Source organism: Piliocolobus tephrosceles, chromosome 3 (genome assembly GCF_002776525.5).
Source record: "Piliocolobus tephrosceles isolate RC106 chromosome 3, ASM277652v3, whole genome shotgun sequence".
Lineage (NCBI taxonomy): Eukaryota > Metazoa > Chordata > Mammalia > Primates > Cercopithecidae > Piliocolobus > Piliocolobus tephrosceles.
The window spans coordinates 25,497,030-25,523,092 of record NC_045436.1 but is presented as its reverse complement, the minus strand read 5'-3'; the positions used below and the strand labels follow the sequence as shown (position 1 = coordinate 25,523,092).

Below are 26,063 nucleotides of genomic sequence, written 5' to 3'. Positions count from 1 at the left end.
CCAGCCTAGACTAATTTAATTGTCTATACTACAAATCTAAGAGATATTAGACAAACAGCCCTCTGTTCTCATCAAGGAACTCAACCAATCCTCATTGTATTCCCTAATTGATAACATTTTTCTGTGTTTTTTCTTTTCGGTGCCTGATAGCATTTTTCTGTGCATTTCCAAGCTAAAATACATAAAACCCAGCTGGAATCTGTCATGCTTTGTCAGCATCACTTCAATAATTCCAGAGTTGAGGCTACACTTGAAGGAAAGGATGACTGACATTGAAATAGAGCAGAAATTTAAGTAGAGATATTAAATTGAGATATGACCTAAAAATGGTCTTCAAACATATGAATGAGTATTAGACAGATGAAAAGTATTTTCCTCCCTGAGAACCATAAATCAGGAATAAGAAGTAGAGTTAATTTAGACATTTGAAAATGACAATACAGTGAAATAACGTTAAAAATGGGTTTATGTGTTTCTCCTCATGGATTTACTCTCTAGGATAGATGCTGAAGGTTTTTCAGAATTCATTATTTATACACTTATCACAAAAATAGAGGTATTACTCTAATTTGAGATTAATTAGCATTCAAAGATTCCCATGAGAGTAAAGTTTGATAATTCTACAGTTAGGTTGAGAAGTTTACATACAATTTATTTTATAATTTGATGCCTTCCTTAGTCAAGAGTATTCTATAAGTGTTTAACACAAATATTCTTCATAATCTGGGATGAAAGCTCAGAAAGCATCTGCTTAAAGTCTGTAAATCCAGTGGCCAGGTGTGGCAGTTCACACCTGTAGTCCTAGTGCTTTGGGAGGTCAAGATGGGCAGATTGCTTGAGCCCAGGAGTCTGAGACCAGCCTGGGCAACATGGCAAAACTCTGTCTCTAGAGAAAATACAAAATTTGGGCTGGCATGGTGTTGTGTGCTTGTAGTTCCAGCTACTAGGGAGACTGAGGTGGGAGAATCACCTGAGCCCCAGGAAGCTGAAGCTGCAGTAATCCCAGATCACAGCACTGCACTCTGGCCTGGGAGACAGAGTTAGTCTCTATTTCAGAAAAATTAAAATAAAATAAAACCAAATAAGTAAGCAAATAAGTGAATAAATCCAAAAGACAACTTAATAAGATAATCATAAAACCAGAACAATAGTTTTTCAGGACAAAGAAGCATACTTTATACAACAGGGATTATTTTGTTTTAAATTATATGTAAGAAGATATATATGCTAAAATTGAAACCAGTTTGACTTACAAACATATGGATAATTCTTATTTTAGACTCAATGTCAAAGACAAAGTTTTAAGCTTCATGAAAACATGTATCTAACCTAGAATGATCCTTCACATGCTCCTAAGATTTAGCTGAGAGCTTTACATTTCCTACAGTCACTTAAATTGTACTTAAATATAAAATGTATTCTCTAAGGCACTATCATCCTTTACTTGTAAAAGGCAAATAGCATTCATTAAAAAGTATTTTTCTCTTGAGAAAGAATAAACTAAATAACAAAATATGACATTGAATATTATGTCATTGAATATTCAATGACAATTATTTCATTGTCATGAAAATAAATACTTTTAATATTTTTTGGTGTACATCTCCAACAATATGAAAGAGTTTTAGAAATAAAATATAAATTGGATTTGTCTTCATACCTGTACTCATGGAAGATGAACACATACCAATTAAATATAATTTCTAATAAAAATTATGCACTTCAAAATTTGTTGAAGTTATTAGATCTCGTGTTTAATGTTCTTCCCTCAAAATAGAAACAAAAACAAAGGAACACAAGAAAATGTTTGAAACTGTTGTATATGTCTATCACCTTGACTGAGGTGATGGTATTTAAAATGGCCACATATGTCCAAACTTATTAAATTATACACACTAAATATGTGCAGTTCTTGGTTCAAAATAAAGAATATTCTAGAGTTGATGCTATAGAAACTTAAAGGAACTTAAATCTACTAATATTTCATTTACCATATGGTTACAGTGAATGAAAAACAGAAGAACCACATCCTCAAGATCCAAGAAAAGCTATTGTGATTCAGGAACCATAATAATTGTGAAAGGGTTCATCCTCAGAGTTATCTAGAAAGATAAGTAAGCAGTTATGACTCTTTAAAGGTTTGGAGGAATTCACTTGTGAAACCATCTCAGCAAGCTTGCTGTATTTTGAAGGATGTCTCTTTCTCAAGCTTTTTTATTTCTTCTCTTTAGATTCTCTCTGCCTCCTTGAGTAAATTTTAGTAAATTATATTTTCTTAGAAAATTTTAAAATATATATATTTCTGTAGAAATATAATAAAATAATGTCTTAGAATTTATATTGAACTGGAATATTTATTGATAAGACATATTCTAAAAAGGCAACAGATAAATAGGCAAAGCATGTACACACAAATCACCAAGTAGAAACACAATGAACTAACAAAATGTGAAGAAAGTACAAAAATCACTAACCAATTAAATACATGTAAATTAAATTAATGAAGTATCACTTTTGCCTTGCAATTGGGGAAAATATAATTTAAATAAAAATTTCAATACAGCTGAGACTTTTTGAAACAAGGACTCTCAAGTGATATTGATATAAGCATAAAGTGATTCAAGCTATTTGGAAATAATATATATTAAAGGCTCAAAAATGTTCATACCCAATTAGTCATTCTACTTCTGTGAATTATTCTAAAATAATTTAAAATAGGGATTTCTAAAAATGTTTTTATTGTATTTATGATGATTAAATGTTGAAACACTATTCAAACAATAAGTAAAGGGTATATCTATAAGACATTGTAGTACATATCCATAGAATTGTTGTTTGTAGATTTTTGGTTGGAAATATCATCTGTTATCTTCTGAATCTCTTTTTATAGCTTCACAATAACATATTATAAAAATATTAAAAATGTAAAAATTCATAACAGAAAAAATACATTATAACAAACAAAGTAGTCAAAATCTGGGTAAAAGTTAAGTAATCTGAAGATTAATAGGATAAGATTAAGAGATCTTATTGAGATAAGAAATCTTCTGATCAGTGGCCCACACATTAATAGGTACTCAAACAGCAAGACAGACACCAAGGTGGCAAAACTAAGAGAAAAACTAATCAGAAAGTTTGTGAGGCTTAAGAAAAGCTGGTAGAGGAGGAAATAACTGCATTTGAACACCAGGAGTAAAACACCAGAACTAAGGGCGGAGAGAGATCCTGAAGAAAAGCTGAAGGCTATTGTCTCCAGGAAACGCCTTTGATTGAAGTGTGTCAAAGAAATCACCCCATTTCAAACAACAGAGCAACCTTGAAAATGACTGTTGAACGAGAAGCTAGGAGCATCTCTGCCCTCAATCTGTACTTGTTCTCAAATTCTAGAAGGTAATTTAACTGGTACCTAAATGGACTGTGAAAGAAATAAGGTCACACCAAATACCAATCTGGTGGCATATATCAGCTGTTGATAGAATGGGAAATTTTAACACATCTCTCTCTCTGTCATTGACAGATCCTGTGGATTAAAAATTTTTAAATAAAATACAGAAAGTGTTGAATGATATCTTCTTGAATTAATAATTATGCATTAGGTTATACATTCCATAACACATGCACATCATTTTTAATGTTGTTAAATATTTGAAACACAGTTAAGGTCTTTTAAAAACCTTTTTATAGTGAAAAATTACAAACATGTAAAAATAGGGAGAATAGCGGATAATTTTCACCAAGTTTTTTATGTATATATTACAAATATATATAATGAATTGCACATAGTTAATGTGTACAATGTGTGCACTCAGAAAGACAAATCACTTGAAAATTAAGAATACATAGTTTCCTAACAGGTGAGTTAAAGAAAAATGCAAATATTAAGTCAGAACTACTTGCAATCATTGTCAGCAAATATTGGCTTGAAATGCTATATCTCAAATACAGGTTTCAAACTGGAGATTCAAAAATAAATAAAAGATCACCTCTATAAGTAGTTTATAGTCAAATTGGAAATTATGTTCAAGAAGTAATTGTAATATTGTGTTAGAAATGTTGTAGTGTGGCGAAATACTGGATATGTAACAAAAAACAGCATTTAACTAATTTTTGAAATTTCAGGGAAATTTGACTAAAGGAAATACCTAAGCAGAGTAATGATGTGACAGTGAAGTGGGAAGTATGTGTATACTTTTGTGTGTGTGTGTGTGTGTGTGTGTGTGTGTGTCTGTGTATGTTAGTTTATATGGAGGATCCCAATAATTAGGTTTAAAAAAAGATGACCCAAAATGTGCATGTCTGACATCTTTTTTCCACACTTGACTCCAAGGTACAATGGGTACAAAGTCATCATGTTGCCAGGGATAGATGCAAACAATCAACAACAAGGTCTCTTCTCACCGAGGCTTACTTGGCTACTGCTGTTGTTGCATATCTAACCTGCCTACAACAGGACAAGTAATGAAGCCTCAATGATTGTACCAGTAATCAGCTGGGGGAACCAGCCAGCCACTTGGCAGCAGGTTATTTACTTTAAGTCCCTTCCATCATGATATGAACAGAGAGTTGTACTCACTGGAATAGACACTTATTCTGGATATGCATCTGTCTTCCCTGACAAAAATGTTTCTGCAAGCCTTAACATCTGTGGACTCAGGTAAGGCCATATCCACTATCACGTATCCCACAAAACACTGGTTTCAACCAAAGAACAACATGTACCCCAACACTCAGTGGCAGCTAATCTGATAGAAGGTGGGGGAGCTGACTGAGGGCTCAGTTAAGGCATTCTGTGAAGTTGGAGTGTAGTTCAATGGGATGTGATATATATAGATTAAACAGGTTTATAACACTGCCTATTCTATATCCAGAATACTTGGGTCAAGCATACAAGGGTGTAGTGGAAGCTGTTCCTCTCTCTATTAGGCACAATAACCCACTTACAGAATTTTACTTCCATTTACCAAAACTTTTGTCTTCAGTAGTTCAGAGGTCTTCATTCCCAAGGGTGTAATGTTTTCTCCCAGAGATAAAAATACTGTTTTAATTTAATTGGATATTGAAACTGCCACCAGTCTACTATTGTGTTCTCATCTTATTGAACCAGTGGGTAAAGAAGAAAGTTACTTTACTGGTTAGGTTGATTGATCTCAATTATCAGAAGTAAATTGATCTACACTGGAGCAGAAAAGATTACGTCTAGAACACAGGGGATTTTCTAAAGCTTCTCTTATTATTCCACAACCAATGGTAAGAGTTAAGGAAAACTTAGATCAATCCTATGAATAGAAGACCATAGAATTAAAAACCCTCTGTAAATGAAAGTTTGGGTCACTCCACAAGTAAAGAACCTTGGTAATTTGAAAGTCTGGCTAATAACAGGGTAAGATGGAATGCATGCTAGAACAGTGAAGTTATATTCAAACAGAAGTGAGGCCATTAGCAGATTTATATAATTTCTTCCTTAATTATCTGCTTATATTAACTTACTTTTTCCTCTCACTTTCTCCTATTGTTTTACAGTAGAAGTACTGGAGACAGTATAGCTTAAAATGTGATTTTTAAATTACAGTAGACCCAATTGGGCTATTACTAAAACACAGGAGGAATTACCATCCCTAGAAATTAATATGGGGACTGATGGAACATCTTTCTTCCTTTTGGAGAAGAGAGTAAGATCCTCTTCATTTTTATAAAAATGGATTTTATCATACTAAGTAGAAATGTCAAACACAACCAATACCATTTTTGTGTAGAATTTACACATGGACAGAAAGTTGCAAATAGACACTGAGAAATGAAAAGTAATAACTAGATTGATCTCTTGTATCTTTGCTCTCGGCCTCCATTCTCACTCTTCTGTGCTCTGTTACAAAGAGTCTATGACACCACAAACTATATTTCCCAGATTCTCTTGGTTAAGTTTTCAACTGGGGTTGAATATTAGAACCCAGGAGAAATGGAAGAGTGACTCCCTTCATTTCAGGTTTCTGGCAGCGTCTCTCACAGGACAGTTCAGTAGAATTTTTAGCACTGAAGGGGAGGACAGAGGCAGTGAGGATCATGGTGGTTCCTTCAGGCTAGAATAAAGTCCTGGGCATCTGTGTTCCAGCAACAGAAGCCTTCTTAGCACAGTACCCTTAGTGTATGGGTAAAGTTTGTACATCTCCAGCCAAGAAGAGAAAAACCAGTAATGAACTCTTGAGTTGCTTTATCTTTTCTTCTCTTTTGCCCCTTATATTTCTCTTTTGTTCCTCCAGCTTTTCTGACACTGTTATAATCAATATAATACTAATATCATATATTTTGTGTTTGAAATAACTAGAGTTATTTTTGTTATCTGTTTAGCACATGTCCAAATTTCACCTCTCTAGGTTTCAGTACAAACAAGAGTGGCCCTAATACTTAAGAGAAATATGTAAAATAGAGAGTTTCATTTCAGATCAACATTTCTTTGGGTCTGTCTGCTGTGCAGGACATTCCTGTAAGAGGACGGACATGCCAGCAAAATAAAAAGGGCTGAACTGTAAGATCAGAAAAAGAAGAGGAAATAATTTAAACTCTAATCCGCTCTCAGTTACTAAAGGTCTGCACACTGATTTTGAAGCCAGCAGCCTTCCATGAGCCCAGGTTAGTAAAGGGAGGATAATGCTGTAGTGCAACACAGGTACAAGTCAACTAAACTAAGACTGAATGGCAAGGACAATACTGAATTACATTATGCCCTCCAGTTCAAGGAGCAGCCAAGTTGGCCCAGAAAGAGGCGCTAGTCTCCACCAAAGTCCGGAGAGAACGGAGTAAGATTTGAGCAGCGGATGTTACTGGCCATGGACCTGCCTCCATTGCCTTAAGGTTATGTGAGCCCTGCTTTCGTATCACTGTACCTAAGAGAGCAAGGAAATAGGAATGAAAGTGCATTTACAAGTATCCCCAAAGACTGAGAGTTATCTAATATGATTGTGATATAAAAACCTGACAAATATTACACAAATATAAAGATAGTTTAAGAATATGAAACCAAATATTCAAAGCAAACTTCAGGAAAATTGAATTCAGAAACATGACTAGGTGTTGTTTGCCACTGGACTGCAATTTTTTTTTTTTTTTTTTTTTTTTTTTTTTTTTTGAGACAGAGTCTCACTCTGTTGCCAGGGGTGGAGTGCAGTGGCGGGATCTCGGCTCACTGCAAGCTCTGCCTCCCGGGTTCACGCCATTCTCCTGCCTCAGCCTTCCGAGTAGCTGGGACTACAGGTGCCCACCCCGAGCCCAGCTAATTTTTTGTATTTTTAGTAGAGACAGGGTTTCACCGTGTTAGCCAGGATGGTCTTGGTCTCCTGACCTCGTGATCCACCCGCCTCGACCTCCCAAAGTGCTGGGATTACAGGCTTGAGCCACCGCGCCCGACCTGGATTGCAACTTTAAAAAACACAATGATTAATCGATTGGATGCTTATCAAAAAATATACCTTCAATTCAAAGAAAAGAACAACTGTGATCATCTGACTGCTAAAAGTAACTTAACTGTATTTAAATATTTCTGAGAAACAATCTAAGTTAAATAGAAATATAAGAACACATCTTTACATTATGAAAAATAGCTGTATCATAATAATAAAAATACCATCCAAAAACCTATTAACAGTAAACAAACCAAAAACAATCCCATTAAAGTCTAAAGTTGCCCATTATCTTCACTAATAGTTAACAATGCTTAACAATGACCTAAACATTTTAGCTGATGCAACAAAATGCTAACCACAAATAATACCTATAGTTGTTAGAAGGGAGAAAACAGAATTATGAGAGGTCTCCTTGAGCATAGAGAGCTCAGACTTCAAGCCCAGAACAGCCTGGATTATACTCCAGGGCCTATTCCTCACTAGCCGCCACTCCATAACATCAGAACTTCAGATAGTTACTTAACCTTAGTACCTCAGTTTACTCATTTGTAAAATTAGCATAGTAATAGTACATATGACTAGTGTGATTGTGAGGATAAAGGAGGTAATACAGTTGAAAAAAGAAACAAATGCCTGAGAAGTGGTAAATGTGTTTGCTGTATTTGACACACACACACACACACCCCACACAACCTTAGTTAAGTCATTTTCACTCATTTTGATTGATGATTTTTGTCCATAAAATGAAAATTGCCTTCTCAACATTTATGGTGTCAAGAGTATGAAATAAAATGATGTATATTTAAGTGATTTTTGATGTTATTGCATAATATAATTAAAATAAACCATAATCACTAATTATAGTTTCATTATGAACTGTATCTATTACTGTAAAAAAAAAACAAATTTTCATATCTATCTCTGAAAGTATTCTAAAAGTGTAAAGAGAAACCAAAACTCAACTAAAAGATTTAAACTTTTAAAATTTAAAATTTGTGCCTCAAGGACATGAACAAATACTTCTCAAAAGAAGACATACAAGCAGCCAACAAACATAAAAAAAATCAACATCACTAATCATCAGAGAAATGTAAATCGAAACCACAATGACATACCAACTCACACAGTCAGAATAGCTATGATTAAGAAGTCAAAAAGTAACAGATACTGACGAGACTGAGGAGAAAGGGGAACGCTCATACAGTGCTGCTGGGAAAGTGTCTTATGTTAAGCCACTGTGGAAAGCAGTATGAAGATTTCTTAAAGAACTAAAAATAGAACTACCATTTAACCCAGCAATCCCATTACTGGGTATATACCCAAAGGGAAATAAATCATTCTACCCAAAAGACACATGCACTCATATATTCATTGCAGCACTATTCACAATAGCAAAGACATGAAATCATCAATTGGTACCCATTAATGGTGGATTACCTAAAGAAAATGTGGCACATATATATTATGGAATACTATGCAGCCTTAACAAAATCATATCCTCTGCAGCAATATGGATGCAGCCAGAAGTCATTATCCTAAGCAAACTAACACAGAAACAGAAAACCAAATATTGCAAATTCCCACTTATAAATGGAAGCTAAATCTTGGGTTCCTGTGGACATAAAACTGGGAACCATAGACACTGGAGTCTCCAAAAGGAGGAAGAGAGGAAGGAGGGAGAGGGATGAAAAACTTCCTATTGGGTACTATGTTCATTATCTGGGTGATGAAATCAATAAAAACCCAAACCTCAGCACTATGAAATACATCCTTGTAACAGACCTGCACATATATTTCCTGTATCTAAAATAAAAAAATAAATAAATAAATTGTGCCTCCAGAGTCCTTCTCTTTGTAAGGAATACACAAGAACAAATAAGGTGAGCATAAAGTAAAAAGAACCAAAGTTAGAGAAAACACAAAAACAGAATGTAATAGAAATGTGTTATTCTATACTAACATTTAAGATTAATTCTCCTTGTACCCATATGACAATATCCATTTAATAAACTGTGCATTATCATTTTTTTAGACATAAGTATTATATAAATTGAAAGAAATTTATTTGAAAACATTTAGTGACTGAAGCTCAGAAGCTTAAATGGTGCCATTTTACTAAACCATGAAGAAATCATTGAAGCCTTTATAGCAACAAGGAAAACCCCAGGGAGCCTACTAACAATTTAGCACTGCCAATTCTTTTGGTAATGTTCATTTTACTTTTCATAGAGAAGTACAGAAAAGCTGTTCACTATAATTAAGACTTTAAAAACTGTAGACATGTAAAAAAATAATGTAAGGCTTGGTATACTATAGACATCATTTAATACGTAATGCAAGTCTCACAACACAGCATCTAGGCCTCACGTTTTTTGAACTTACTGCCTAAAATAAGTATATTTTAAAGATCTTGGTAAATATATTTCACTAAGAAAGACTGTGACCCCAAGGGAGAGCTTCTATCCTAGGATTTACAGATCCTATCTATGGGTTCCATGAATAGACTTCAGATGATGTCATTAATCTCTACCTGAAATTGATCATCTCTTGAATCTTTAAATTATGACTAGTCAGCAAACCACAATAATATTAGCAATACCTTTGAAATTTTCATTTTAGAAATTATTTCATATCATATTTTGGATATTATAGATATCAACTATGATTTATACTCATTAGAGTTTCAAAATTACTATTATTATTAAACATATGCCTAGATCTTCTTAAGTTTACCTATTACTATGGCACAAATTTGATTTCTCATGTTTTTGATCTCTGTTTCACAATAATTGATTTCTTGGGTAATGCTCTATATTTAAGTATATGTATTAAAAATATTAACAAACATTCTGAGGGGAAATGCACAAACTTCACCAGACTTCCAAATGGACTTATGGCACAGTGGTGATTCTTTAATGGGTCAACTGGGCTAGGATCAATTACATTTTCCAGAATCTTCTTCTCTGTCTGATTCAGGCAGGTTGGGCCACATACATTTTGTGAAATTTGAGGGAACAAGTGAAGCTACATCCATATTCCCTTTTATTTGGAAGGCTGGGCAGGGTCAACCACTGCCTGTGTAGGTCATACCTTCGCAGTTTATCTTCTGGTTGGCTTCATGGTGTGACACAGAAGCTGGACCTGCTACTATTACACCATTTCCTGTGACCCCTTCAGCTTCTCCCGGCTACACAAGTGTTTAGCTCTGTGATTATGGGCACTAGATTCTACCGTGGGATAGCTCTATAATCAAGGTAGAAAGCAGTGATAGGTGAGAGCTGACATGAGTTACAAACCATTTGGTTCATTTCAGCTCATGCTTGCAGCTTACCACTTGCTCTTTCCCACTTCACACCCATCTAAAACAAAATTTCAAATTATCATAATACTAATCATAAGGCCATGACATTAGCTAATGTTTATTCTAGGTTTATTTTAATTTTTAAAGTAATTGCTGGCTGCTATTTTCTGGTTATTCAAATATATGTAGGTTAACTTCACTATATTTGTTTAGCTTTTCCTAAATCTAATGGTTCCAGGACAGGTATGTTAGGAAGACAACCCTGAAATAGAGAACAAAAAATTCAAGATCACCGGAAAGTGTTCGCTTCAAAAGACAAGAGTAATTATTGAAGAGGAGCCCTAAAATGTCATGATTCAATTCAAGGAGATAGTTTAATTCTACTCTAGTTGAGTTCATGGTGTACTTCAGTCTTATTTCATGCTGTGACATTCAGTCTTACACTTCAGTCTTATTCTAGGATTGATATTTTAAAAACTCTGTGTGATTTGTGTGTCACAATGCAAGTGATACAGCAGCATCACCAATAAATTGGTATGTATTCCCAACTATTTTAAGAAAGAATGAAGATCTTTTCATGATCTATTCACTCACAGAAGAGAGATGTGCTCAGATCAAGGAGCCCTGAATGTGATGTGAAAGTTATTTTGGCTGTCTTTATGCAATGGTTAAAGGGCCGATCATCTTAATTCATAACTCTTGTCTGACCAACAACATGACTGATAATGCATTTAGACACATGACTGTCTTGCCTTTAGATTAAAAATACGGAGGAACTGCTCATGCTAATTTAGAAAAGGGCCATGTAAATGCTCCAAATTTTCCCCCGTTGGCTCTAAAAAACATAAAATTTTTGTCACCATTGCAAAGCAGAAAAGATTACCTTTTGCAGACTTATTATTTCAAATACAGTTAATGTTGAATTTGTGTGGAAAATCATTGAACCTCAGTTAAATGCCTGTGTATGTTATCACCAAAATGTTTTGATTCACAATCTCTGCAAAATTTAACAGGATGATTGAAGTCGGTTTTCTCAGCTGCATAAACAAACAGTCTGACTTGTATGGGGTGGTTAATCCACAGGAGACCCAGAGAATGTCAAAACTGGGATACAATCTGGAAAAGTCAGAATATTTCAGCAGATTGATATTTATGTGCAATCATGCTACCATGTAAAGTTGTGAGAGTTATTTTCACTTATTTAATAAGAGCAGGTTAGAATGTTAGCACTTTCAATGTTACAGAGATTTAAGGCTATGTGGAAAAATACTATGTCTGTCTATCTATATGCTTTTTCGTTTTCTATAATTGTACAGATTTCTTTGTCAAAACATCTTCCATTATATTGATAATGACCTCACTGAAATAAAAATCAGTTTGAGATAAACTCTATTTCCTAGAAAAGTCTCCTTTGTTGCCTCAGATAAGTATTATATAAGCTACTGTAACAGGACTGATTACCTAAAGCATATTAGAAAGCAATGAAGCATAAAACTTCTTTTCAATATCAAATTCAAAGCAGGACAAAAGGTGAATTCACTAGTGCAAATGTTAAAACAAATGAAATAGAAAGTCACAGTTGTTAATTATGCTGGAAAAACAAATGAGAGTTCGTCACCCTTAAAAAACCTTTTAAAATACATTATTCAAAAGAAAATTTTGTTAATATTGTTCTCTGAGGTCATAATATCAAAAATACATGTATAAATGCTTTTAAAAGCTGTGAAAATTGAGAACCTCATACTTTTTAATTTTCTTATATTTTCTATTACAGATGTAAAAGTTGCAAGTGATAATAATTATGAACAAGGGAGAAGAAATAAGTGTATCTCTTCTAATCAGGAAAGAAAACTGCCACAGTTCATGAGAAGGAATAAATAACATTCTGTCATTTTGATAACTGATGGTCTCTGTATTGATCTCTATTCCATATACGAATCTCTCTAACTGAAAAGAAACTGAATTTTCCTTTTAAAGACTTCTAATGTTTACACTTATTCATTCAAACTCATGTTATATAGCAAACATTTCCTCTTTAGAGGTGTTAAGAGCTTTATTCCAAATAACGAAACTTTCATAACTACCTAGTATAGAACATAGGTTAAAACAGTAGCAAGAGAAATGTGCACATTTTGCATAAATCTATTTAGTAACCATGTTCACCTGGCAGATTAATTACAAAGAAGTATCAAACTAATTAGGAGAGTCAACTAAAGGTTTTACTTTTGATGGTATGCGGTATATCTCCAAGACCTGTCCAAACCTTCTCATAGACATATCCAACTTTTAGATAGCCTTTTAGCATTCATTTAAACATTTAGAGTTCCTTCCTGACAAAAACAAATTTAATCCTGCACACAGGTACCTCAACTTCTGGTGTGGAATTACCAGCAATCTAGGCTAAATAAGAATATGTGTTACCTAAACGAACAAAGGCATAGCCTTCAACTTTTACAATGAAATGTCTTTGTTTTCAACATGGTTGATATCTACAGCATAGAGGTGCTTTTTCAGTCATGAATGAAAAATGCCTGCCTTTCACATTCTCATTAAAACCTCATTTATAAGTTGTCTGCCCTAAAACTCCGATTTTAAGCCTGCTGGAGGCAGTTGATATTCAAGATAATTGTCTAAGGAATAAGCTGCCAACCATTTACTCCTTAAGACTCTTCAGAGTTTTTCCCTGTGTTTCCAGATAATCAGAATGCTGTCATAATCACTTTGGTTCCCGGAGTGATTGCATTTAAATTTTGTTCAAGGTGTCTATCAAAGGCTGATACAAGAAACAAGTATATGCAGAGGAGCTTTCCTATAGTTTATAAAGTTGTACTGAGGATACAGGCTATTATGTTGTTTAAATGCATCAGCATCTTCATAAAACCTAAGGGAGAAAAATATTTCTCTTGATGAACTGCTATCCTTTCTTTTAGACAAGGAGAGTATAACAAATACAAAGCTATGTGCTGAAATGCTAACTCCAACACGTTTGTTTTATTTTGATAGAACAATTATCTAATTTTGTACTTCCCTAGTTAGTGCCATTTGTCACATATCAGTGGTTTTTCACTCACAATATACATTTTTGTTATCAATCACCACAATTTTTAAATTGAATATTTAAGAACATTAAACATATATAATGATATATTGAAAAGACATAATGGTAAAATAGGTCTAAAATAGGTTAATTTCCTTTCTTATTAACTTTTAAGACAGAGTCTCACTCTGTTGTTCAGATTAGAGTGCAGTAGTTTAATCTTGTCTCACTGCAAACTCTGCATCTTGGGCTCAAGCAGTCCTCCCCACTCTGCATCCCAAGCAGCTGAAACTACAGGCAAGTACCACCATGCTCTGCTAATTTTTGTAGTTTTAGTAGAAAAAGGGTTTCACCATGTTGCCCAGGCTGGTATCGAACTCCTGGGCTCAAATAATCCACCCATCTCTGCCCCTCAAAGTGCTTCGATTATACGCATGAGCCACCATGCCTGGCCTGAGATAATTAATTTCTATTTCTCTCAACATGCCAAGACTCCTGTTTATTCACTTAAAATTTCACTTTTAGATAATCTACAAGTGCAGTAAGAGTATAAAAAGAAAAAGAATACAAATGAACCATTTGCTTTACTATCAAAATGTCAATAATACAAAAAAAGAGAATAGGTTTGAGATTAAAAGTTGTAAAATGGAAAGCCATGGAAAATAAGTTCAGGATATTTCAAAAATTAGAAAATATCACTCCATGATTCATTCACATAAACTACCCCCTCCACCTCCTCCATCCTCTTTCTTAATTTTTATATTTCCATACATCAGTTCACTACATATTTTTGCAGTTATTCAGAGTCTGAAATTTGACATAATCTTTGATTTCTCTTACCATTTTTTCTTACATCAATTTATCAGAAAGTGATAGAATACCATTTCATTGAACTCTCTTGTGACTATCCCTACCACTGAACAAAGTGTAGGCTGCCTAACATGGAATTAAGACTTTTTGTGGCTTAAAGCAACCTTATCTCCTTAGCATTGCTCCCCACTATTAATAAAATTCTCTCTGATGAGGATTTAAATACCTTTAAAGCAGATACGTAACATTATATACAAAGTTGTTGTGGAAGTCAGGACCCTGAACGAAGGGACTGGCTGGAGCCACGGCAAAGAAACATAAATTGTGAAGATTTCATGGACACTTATCAGTTCCCCAAATTAATACTTTTATAATTTCTTATGCTTTTCTTTACTGCAATTCTGAACATAAATTGTGAAGATTACATTTTAATACGGACATTTATCAGTTCCCAAAATTAATACTTTTATAATTTCTTATGCCTGTCTTTAATCTCTTAATCCTGTTATGTACATAAGCTGAGAATGTACGTCACCTCAGGACCACTATTGTACAAATTGATTGTGAAACGTTTGTTTGAACAACATGAAATCAGCACACATTGAAAAAGAAGAGAATAACAGCAATTTTCAGAGAACAAGGGAAGACAACCATAAGGTCTGACTGCCTCTAGGGTCGGGCAGAATAGAGCCATATTTTTCTTCTTGCAGAGAGCCTATAAATAGATGTGCAAGTAAGGAAGATATCGCTGAATTTTTTTCCCAGCAAGGAATATTAATAATTAATATCCTGGGGAAGGAATGCATTCCTTGGGGGGAGGTATATAAACGGCCGCTCTGGGAGTGTCTGTCTTAGGAGGTTGAGATAAGGACTGAAATATGCCCCTGTCTCCTGCAGTACCCTCAGGCTTATTAGGGTGGGGAAAAAACCCCACCCTGGTGAATTTGAGGTCAGACCATTTCTCTGCTCTTGAATCCTGTTTTCTATGGTTTAAGATGTTTACCAAGACAATATGTGCACAGCTGAACATAGACCCTTTTCAGGAGTTTTTTATTTTGCCCTTTGCCTTGTGATCTTTATTGGCCTCAGAAGCATGTGATCTTTTTTCTTCTTTTTTGCCCTTTGAAGCATGTGATCTTTGTGTCCCACTCCCTATTCATACACCCCCTCCCCTTTTCAAGTCCTTAATAAAAACCTGCTGGTTTTGCAGCTCAGGTGAGCATCACGGTCCTACCAATATGTGATGTCACCCCCAGAGGCCCAGTTGTAAAATTCCTCTCTTTGTACTCTTTCTATTTCTCAGCTGGCTGACACTTAGAGAAAATAGAAGGAACCTATGTTGAAATATTGGGGGCAGATTTCCCCGATACTAAGTAAATTTTTAAGTCAAGCCTGCTGTTCTTATTTTATTCTATTTGTAATAATGATTTTTTACTAAGCTTTATCTGTATGTTATGTTCAAAATTTAATAGCATTATTCTCTGAATGACTTCATTCATTCATTGATTTTTCTTTTTTTTCTACATTCCTTTGAATACACACATGACATGCAAAGGATCAGTTTAAGGTGTTGTGAAAGAGCAAGACTTATAACATAGTCTGCACTTATAACTAACTGCAATCCCACATTTAATTTTTATATAAATGGATTTTCTCCACAATGAGATTATAGCAATTTAGAAGCAGTGGTCATATTTTGCACTTCTATTCCTCACAGTTTTTGGCAGAAATATTCATTTGATTGAATTTCTTAAATTAAAAAAAAAAAACTCGGAAAAATATAATGTTAATTTTATCTCTACAAAGTTTCTGAAAAAACAAAGTCTATAAAATAACTAGCATTATCACCAGAAAGTAGAATTATTTCTAAGCTAAAATTGCTTATTTAAAATACAAGAAAAATAGTCTCTTTTCATAGGTATTACCTTGTGAAGTATAATCCTCTCTTAAGAGAATGGAAATAATGGGCTGCATAAGATAGCTGTGATTTTTAAAACCTGTTTGTTAAAACATGTGTTTAAATCTATTCTAGGGAGAGGAAATTAGTTCAGCTCCCAGAGCAATTCCCATTCCAAAAGCAAGGGGTCTATTTTGATCATCTCTTAAACCTTTAGAGAGAACTGTACTAATTCTCCATCGAAAACTGGACAATTATTTGACTGGGACCATTGTTGAGGGTGAGATGCTTTGTTAAACCAGTTACTCTCTCCTCTGTATAGTTCCAGAAAAGCAAAGCCACTGTTGATTGAAGGGATAAAGCTAATGACCTATTTACAGAATGTAAAACAGCAACTAATTTCTGATCATATAATCCTAGGTTTAAAAGATTTCATGTTGGATTAATGAGCACTTTCGTCCCCCAGACAGTCCAAGATAAGATCTACTTTACTTTAAAGGTTTCTCAAAAGAAGGAATTTTCAAAGTGCTATCTTCAGTTATTCCTGTGCTTAAAAACTCTCACAGCTTGAAAACCTACACTAGTAACAGTCCAGGTTTACTATACATTTTAAAAAATAATTACAAAATAAAGAATTGGCCACCTTTTCTATAAGATCTCTTCATATATAGTACATGAAGAATAATAATCATCTCACTATGTTTTCCTTTTCAAATGCAAGTATTCTATTTCCTTAAATTTTTTATCAGAGACATGATTACTGAGAATTCTTCACCATAATTTTTATTTCTCCTTGCACCTTTCCCACATATTCCAGATTCTTTATTAGGTGACTCAACCACAAGCATTCAGAGTAATCAAGAAGAGCGTGACCAAAGCAAGAAAACATTTCTTCTTGACCTTTAAAAATCATTCCTGGATTTTACTAATCTAAGCTCTAATAACACCTCCATGATACCCAACTTGGGTTTCTCAGACCTGTAAAGAGTGAATGTAGTAAAGAAGAAACAGAAGACTTGTTGTGAAATCCTAATGATCTATACAACAAATCCCTGTGACAAGAGTTTACCTACATAACAAACCTTCATGTGTACTGCTGAACCTAAAGTAAAAGTAAAAAAAAAAAAAAAAAAAATAGAAAATGTAAATTCACCCCTGATAGAACTGCACAGGTCATATGCAACACCAAATCTCTTTGCCATTGTTCACACTTAGGAGCTGATATATGGACACATTCAACAGAAGTTTCCTATTAATGTAAAATTATTGAAAGTTTTAATGTTGTTATTTGAAAATTTTAAAAAACCTATTGGAATTGAACAGATACATACATACATAGGTAGCTAAATGATTACTTATTTTAAAAATTGAGAATTGATTATTTTTATTAAATGAGGTTTCTTTTTAGGGGAAAAACTCGATTATTTCCTTGGGGAAAAATAATAATGTAAATGGATAGAATTTGAAACAAAATGAAACCACTGGGACACCATTTAATTTTAAGATAATTATTTTTTTTTAATTTTTTTTTTTTTTTTTTTTTTTTGAGATGGAGTCTCGCTCTGTGGCCCAGACTGGAGTGCAGTGGCACAATCTCGGCTCACTGCAAGCTCTGCCTCCTGGGTTCACGCCATTCTCCTGCCTCAGCCTCCCAAGTAGCTGGGACTACAGGTGCCTGCCACCATGCCCAGCTAATTTTTTGTATTTTTAGTAGAGATGGGGTTTCACCATGTTAGCCAGGATGGTCTCGATCTCCTGACCTCATGATCTGCCCGCCTTGGCCTCCCAAAGTGCTGGGATTACAGGTGTGAGCCACCGTGCCTGGCCAAGATAATTATTTTTTGTAAATCTCCTACATAATCTTTATTTTTGCTTCACAGTATATGTTAAAATTTGTCTTTCCAAAGTTTTCCCTTTTTATGTGATTCTTCACCAATTTCAAGATATTTTTGAACTAATTTATGCCCTCGGAATTACTGGAAAAGTTTCTAAAATCTGTTCTAACTCTTAAGTGTGTTCTTTATGTTACCATACGCAGCACTTAAGTTGTTCAAAATACTGGGATAATAAAAATTCCCTGATGAAGGGCACTTGTAATGACTATTATGCCACTGAATTCAGAAATTTAGACTCTTTTTTCCATCTAGTCGATCCCTCCACTCATTTACTATAAGGGGATACAGCCATGTTTTTTTTCTGTTGTGAAAAAAATCTGCTTGAATGAAAAAAAAAAAAAAAAAAAGCTGCAAGTGTCAAAATAAATAACCTGTAATACAGGTTTCTTAACCTACTGTGTCTGTCATAGAAAACTACTTATGGGCAAAGGGACTATTTTATCTCAATATCAGAAGGCAGTTTGCAAAGGAGGGGAAAATCTATTTGCTTTATATTGTGTTTCAGAAACTGAAATAGCAAAATTTCAACTTCGAGATACTGAGAAGGATTATCAATTTGAACGTTCAGGAAACATTCAATTTAATGTCATTCATGATTTTCTACACAATAGCCTTTGGTTGCTCTGGGTCATGTGAAATAAATAAGTGTTATATTCTAATCCATCTAAATCATATAGTGCAAAGAAAAAGTTATAGCCTAATACATCGAAATCATATAGTACATATCTCATCATGATGAATATGATAATCCTTGAATGTATAATCTAAGTATTAGTAACAAGATAAAATTACTCTATATCCTAAAGATGGTCAGTATTTAGTTACTTTCATAAAGCCAGTTTCCACTGGTAAAATCAAATGTATTTGTTCACTGAAATGGAGGTACTAAAATTACCAATATATTTGCCAAGGTCAAGTCAGCATTACTGATAGCACTGCCCTTTTACCAAATGATAAGATTCGTATCACAAGCCATTAAAATATTGCCCAATAGATACAAGGAAACAGAATTACAGAATTAATCTAAAAAAGAAATGTCTTTTCATTATTCGTTGAAACTGAATAAAACTAAGATAAAACAAAGTTTGAAAAAAATAAAATCAATTAAGCCTTCCATTAAAACAAAATTAGACTCTAATTCCAAATGAGAAAAGGGATTTTCTGCAGCAGAAAGTGTTCTTTATTTAAAGAATAAAGATAAAAATAGATGAACTTACAAAATGCAGCAGTCTTGTTTAATCACAGCAGGACAGTTGAGTATATTCTCTCAGAGTTCTTTTGGGGTACATTTCCTGAAAACAAAAATTAATGTTAAGGCTAAGCTTAAAAATAACCATAAGGAAACTATGGTTTTTTAATGGAAAGATCACACAAATATTGTAGAAATTTGGGGCCTATGTAAGTAGTCTTTAAAATATAATATAACACTGTTCTTAATTTCATTTCTGCCAATATTCAGATCATGTGAAAGAATTTATATAGATTTCTATATGGTTACAGAATATCTACATACTTCATAATAAGAAATAAACTGAAGTTTTATTTTCTATAGAGAATTTCAAAATAATCTCTTCTGGCATAAGATAAGAAGGGTTGTTTGTGCCATTTATGTGCTGCCAAACAATGTAAGACACTCAGGAACCTCTCCAAAGACAGAGGCAAAATTTTAAAAGTCAAACTAGAATATCTGGTTTCAATTTGATCCAGTTGTTTGATAAAAATACAGTCTGAATTTGCCTCAATGTTTTGAACATAATGAGGATGAATAAAAGGATGCGGTGATTGAAGGATCAGCAACAGTTTCACTTTTGGATCCTTATGAAATCTAAGCAGCACATTGGGGGAAATATCTGCAAGTCATGTACTTCACTACCTCCATTATCCCTCTGTATAAAACAACGCCAACTATTTTATCTCTTGTTTTAGGATCCATTCCAATAGAAGACATACGTGGCTACAATACTAAATTGCCTTTGTTTAGCTGAAAGGGCTAAGGATACAATTGTGTATATAATAAGCTGGCATCTATATCTTATAATCTCTCTATATTCTTTTTTTGTATGTAGGATGATCACAAGAAGGTATCTTAACAAACTAAAGTAATAGCGGATACTATTGATCATTTTTTCAAAGAATGTATACAGTAGCATTGTAGTTGCAGAGAAAATATGACATTTTCATATCAGAGTTGTATCTGTTTATGAAGTCAATGTACATAGCACTAAAGCAGAAATTGTATAATAACTATTTAAAATGAGCTTGATCATAGAATTAATAAGTTGATATACAAAAGTCAACTGCTGACACTGGGAACACACTGTAACCACATAAGGTGAGAAAACTAAATTCAAACTATATACAACACATTAAAAATCAGATCAGTTAGAGAAACAACAAAAACAACAAAATATTTCTACAAGAAAAGAATACACTGCATAGAACCTTAAAATTTTCCATTAATTTTTAGATAATTATCAACTCAATTTTTTAAATGGGTCATTGTTATTATTTCCATTTCCACTGTTTTTAATAAATTATGTATTATAATTTTGGAACAAATTATGTATTTTCAAATTCTGAAAATAAGATATTACCAATCAAATACCCATTAAACAATTGCAAATAAATTTGACAAATTAAAGAATGACATATTTCCTTGGCTCAGGATAGTGAGGCCACTGTCTTCCAGCTTTAACTGTGGCTACCTGCAGTTTTGCTTATTTAAGCTGAATAACTAGGAGCATTCTCTATTGCAATGGATTTTATTTTTACATATTATATAGTTTAATGAAATTTATATATTAAAATCCAAGTTCCAAATACAAAGTATTATGAAATATCATTGGGTGCATTAGCATAATGAAAACAAACAGGAACCACAAACTCCAAACATTATGTTGTCATTGGTTAGATGAAAGAGATTAGGATTATGTATTCTACTGCTTCATGATTTTAGGTTCCCCACATGGCCTTTTGAAAGCTTAATAACTTGATGCTTTCTCTCTACATAAGTACCTTTCTAACATTTACGTCCTTTTGTGTAATATGGCATGAAAGACAATAAAGAAAGAGAGAAAGAAAGGAAAAGAGAGAGGGAAGGAGAGATAAAGAGAAAGAGGAAAGAAAGATGCATACTTATGTATATGGGGAAAGGAGGGACCTCTAAACTGTGGTCAGCACTGGCGTTCTTACATATTTGGGCATTTGGTGAGATAGGTGCCAGAAATCTCTTTGTATGAATGACTTAGGTGAATCATGAGAAAAATCTAATAAATAATTGTATAGGTACATCTATCCCAGAAATAAATTATTCAGGGAGGGACAGGGGGGATGTCAAAATTTAAGCAACAGATCGTGCATAACCATTAGACATGAGATTTATCTTTCAACACAATCTCCCTTGACTCACTGCATATTCTTTTGGAAAGAACAAGAACGTAAGTAAAAAGTGAAATACTGGACTGCTTTGATTATTCAAATAGAGCATAACACTTCTCAGGGTGACCCACTCATTTTAAACATCATTTTAATTTTTATATAAAAACCATAACTGTTTAACCCCAAAGTAGGAGACTTGCATATTTATTAAAACAAACTTTCCAGTAGAGGGGATAAAGCATTCCATTATAATAGGGTCATTATACATTATTCCACTGGGGCTTATAACGGAGGGACAAGTTGGTAAACTAAATATTTGTGAATCGAAAACCAGTGTTGATTTAATAACATATATGATAACCTTGGCTTCTGAACAAGTAGCTGAGCTTCAAAAAATATGTTTATCTACCTGGCAGTCAACTTATCTATCCATATATCAATAAATCAAATGATTAACCAATCAACCAATCTATTGTTATATGTATGTACACATATATGTATATATATTCATAAAAATAAAAACATCTCTCATTGAACTTAATGCACTGGTTATATTTCATATATTTTTATTGCAATTCACATTATTTTCTTATTGTTTATTGTAACATTAAGGGTTTTCTGAGTTCCCTGTTTAAGTAAAAGATGCTTCCAGTATGATACAAATTACATAAATGCAATTAGCAATTACCCATTAATAATTCAAAACTAAGTATTAATGAAGCCTTAACGATTTTTATATAATGATCCATTCTTTAAATGACAGTAATTGTTAATATTTAGTGCAGAAATTTAATCAGTATAAAATTAAATGCTGTGCTAAAATTTGCTTTTTCCCAGTATAAAAGTATTATGTCATATTATGTTATATTTTGCTATTTTTCCTAAGTACTATAAGTGCAATAAGATTTACAATGAAACTGTCAGAAGATAATTATTGAAACAGCTTGTTTTATTATGATAAATAGGATTGAGACAAGAAAATAATGGTAAACTACACACATACAATAAAACGTTTGGAACATTGCAAAAATTTTGGAGAATTCAGAGTGAATTACCAAAAAAAAAAAAAAAAAAAAAAAAAAAAAAAGGCAGAGGAAAAGACTTCAGGACTTCAGAGCTATTAACTTTAGCAGAGAATAGTACAAATCATCACTGATGGAACGGCACATGAAATTATCTCCCACTGCCATGTCAACGACTACTGACCTTCAAGAAAATCTAGCAGACAAAAACAAATTCTGAAGAATCATCAAATGAAATGCTTACCCTTACAATCTCAGAAGGCGGACATATTTTTAAATATTGAGCAATGAGCCACTCTTGCTGAAAATTTTGCAACTTATATAAGAAAGTTTAAATTTACAAAAGACAGAACAGGAAGGAAGTTTGAGGGTAGTTATTTTATTCTGATATTTTTCAGATAAAAAAACTCATATGTTCTAGTTACTACATGTAAAGGGTCTTACATTTCTTTTCAATTTCTTCAGGGATAAAAAACATCAACCATTACTTAAGAATGGACAATAATCAGTCATGAGCAATGTGGAAACGTGAATAAAATAAACGGGACAGCAATCACAGTGTTAGATATTTATAATGAAAATCTAATTTGGAAAAATCAGTAACTACTTTTGTTGAAGAATAGAGACTAAATGAAGATATGGCATGTTGTTGTTGAATATATAATATATATAATTTTGATTTTGGCAAGGCAAATGTGTTCAGAAGATCATCCAAGAAAGTTTAGGAGAGTGATAATGGAAATTTTCTGCATTTGGCAGAGACCACAGTAAAACTTGATAATATTGTGAAAGAATATTTATTCAGACTACAAACATTGGCATCAAGTAATATGACACATCATTTAAGAAACTATATACAAAACTGAAGAGACATTGCAGAAATGAGTCAAGTCATTTTCAATAAAAGAAATGCTAAATGTTATTCAAATTATTTTGGATACAGTTCATGGAGTAAGTTTGGTATAACAAATTATAAATATTGTGAATTTGATAACTCAAAATTTTCAATACCTTAAAATAAATATTTCTGAGAAAATTTTCCAGGAGATGAAACAATAAGATACAATTTTTATGGATTCTTAAAATTCAAAATCTAGGACTAAAATAATTCGAAGATTTGGAAGATGCCATAGTTCCCACAGATATACACAGAAAGCAAAAGATTTCAGTAGAAGGTACATAAAAGACAATTCTAAGGAATTCCACATTTGAAAATTTGCTTTCCCATCTCTAATTACGAATACTTTAGAACAGAGAAAAACTTTCTTTGGCTATCACTGATCGTTTTTGTAAGGTTTAAAATCTAAATAAAAATCTAAATAATTTTACTTCATCAAACTTTAGATGATATTGATAATTTATCAACCATAAACATGAAATAACGTATTAACAATAGTTAATGGGAAAGTTAAATTAAGGCCTTCATATCTCCAAAATCTCAAAACTGTCATGTAAAACGGTTACAAATTTCTTAATAGTAACCTATCATCATAATAAATGTATAAATTCTAGAATGCTAGAAAATAGCATACTTTCCAAAATATCTGCTTTTAAATTTATTTCCTAACTATGCATGCTGTACTAAATAAAATTAACATTTTAGGACAGGAGTCTGCAAACTTTTTCATAGAGGACAAAAAACTATTTTAGGATTTGTGGGCCACTCCATTGCACTGAATATTCTTTTTCATTTGCATGTGTTTATGTGCACAAGTGTGTGCTTGTGTGTGTGTATGTTTACAATCCTTTAAAAACAGAAAAATCATTGTTAGCTCAAGGGCCATATATAAGCAGGCCATAGTCTCTAGTCTCTGTTACAAGGGTTTTGTTGTCTATTACAGTACCCACTAGTCACATGTAAATTTAAATTTAAGTAGTTAAAATTAAATCAAAGTTTAAATTCTCAACTTCTTAATAATTACAAGTACTCAGTCACATGTGGCTAGTAGCTATCATCCTGAATACCATACATAGAAAGCATTTCCAGAAAGAGCTATCAGACAACACTGTTGTAGAGAAAAATATACATGAGAAGCAAATGTGTGTGTATGTATACATACTCTTTAAATTTATTAGGAAAAATAAAAGCAAGAATGGGCTAGATCTCTTGACATTGATGCTAACTTATCCCAAGTAGAAAATGCCAAAACTAAGAAGACGTAATTGACTATGAATTCCGTTGCTACCATCTTTTATACGAAGTTAAAATCCATATAAATATGCCAAATCAATGTCTCTTTTCAATAGTAGAATAGGCTGGGCATGCTAGCTCACGCCTGTAATGCCAGCAGTTTGGGAGGCCAAGGCAGGTGGATCACTTGAGGTCAGGGGTTCGAAAACAGCCTGGCCAACAGGGTGAAACCTCATCTCTACTGAAAATACACAAATTAGCCAGGCATGCTGGCACATGCTTGTAATCCCAGCTACTTGGGAGGCTGAGACAGGAGAATCACTTGAAGCTGGATGGCAGAGGTTGCAGTGAGCCAAGCTCACACCACTGCATTCCAACCTGGGTGATAGAGTGAGACGCAATCTTGAAAAAATAAATAAATAAAATAAATAAGTAAATAAACAATAGAATAATTTCTGCTTTAATATAAATTTTTGTAATAATAAAAGATAATTTTCTTCTTATTTTAGGTCAAAGCTTATCCCTTTTTAATGGAAACACAAGTTTCCATTATCTAGGAACATTTTAAAAGATGAATTTGGCTTCATTAGATCTGAATTGGGCTGTAAATTCTGCATTTCTAGTAAGTTTCCAGGTGATGCCGAAACTTCTGTCCATAGACACGGTATGCATAGCAAGTTTCAGGATGATGCATTCAATTTGGTGAGTATAAAGGAAGCTATGTAAAACACCCAATTGATATTTACTAAAGTTAATAAAAATATGTATTAATAAGAAATCAGCCAACCAGAAACTAAAAACATTAAGTGATATTTTAAAATCTAGCATGACACTTACTGAAGTTCTGTAAAATATTTACAGTAGTAATTTACCAAATACTTCAAAAGTGTTTCTCAGAATGTACTCAAATGTCTTCAATATCACTTGCCAAATATAATGTACCTTGTCAATACTGAAATTACGAGAAACAGCTGTCTGTAAAAAGACTATCAAATGTATCAACCTTTAATGTAGAAAATTCAATCTAGAACATGTAAGCATTGAGGTTGTCATAAATAATTGAGTTACAGATTTCTGATTTCCATAACAAAATTTCAGTGACTTAAACCTGAATCTCTTTCCAATGAACAGAGATCAATAAGAATATAAAAACCATCCATATTCCATAGCATAATTGTGAGATAATTATGATAAA

At 33.2% G+C, this 26,063-nt stretch overlaps 1 protein-coding gene across 1 annotated transcript in view; it reads right to left on the bottom strand.

Moving 5' to 3' along the window:
* MARCHF1 (membrane associated ring-CH-type finger 1) overlaps positions 1–26,063 on the bottom strand; it is an 827,429-nt gene that overhangs the window by 546,558 nt on the left and 254,808 nt on the right. Inside the window, exon 2 of the mRNA XM_023228476.2 lies at positions 19,555–19,629. The gene's annotated coding sequence lies outside the window, so the exon portion shown is untranslated. The remainder of the gene's footprint in view (positions 1–19,554; positions 19,630–26,063) is intronic.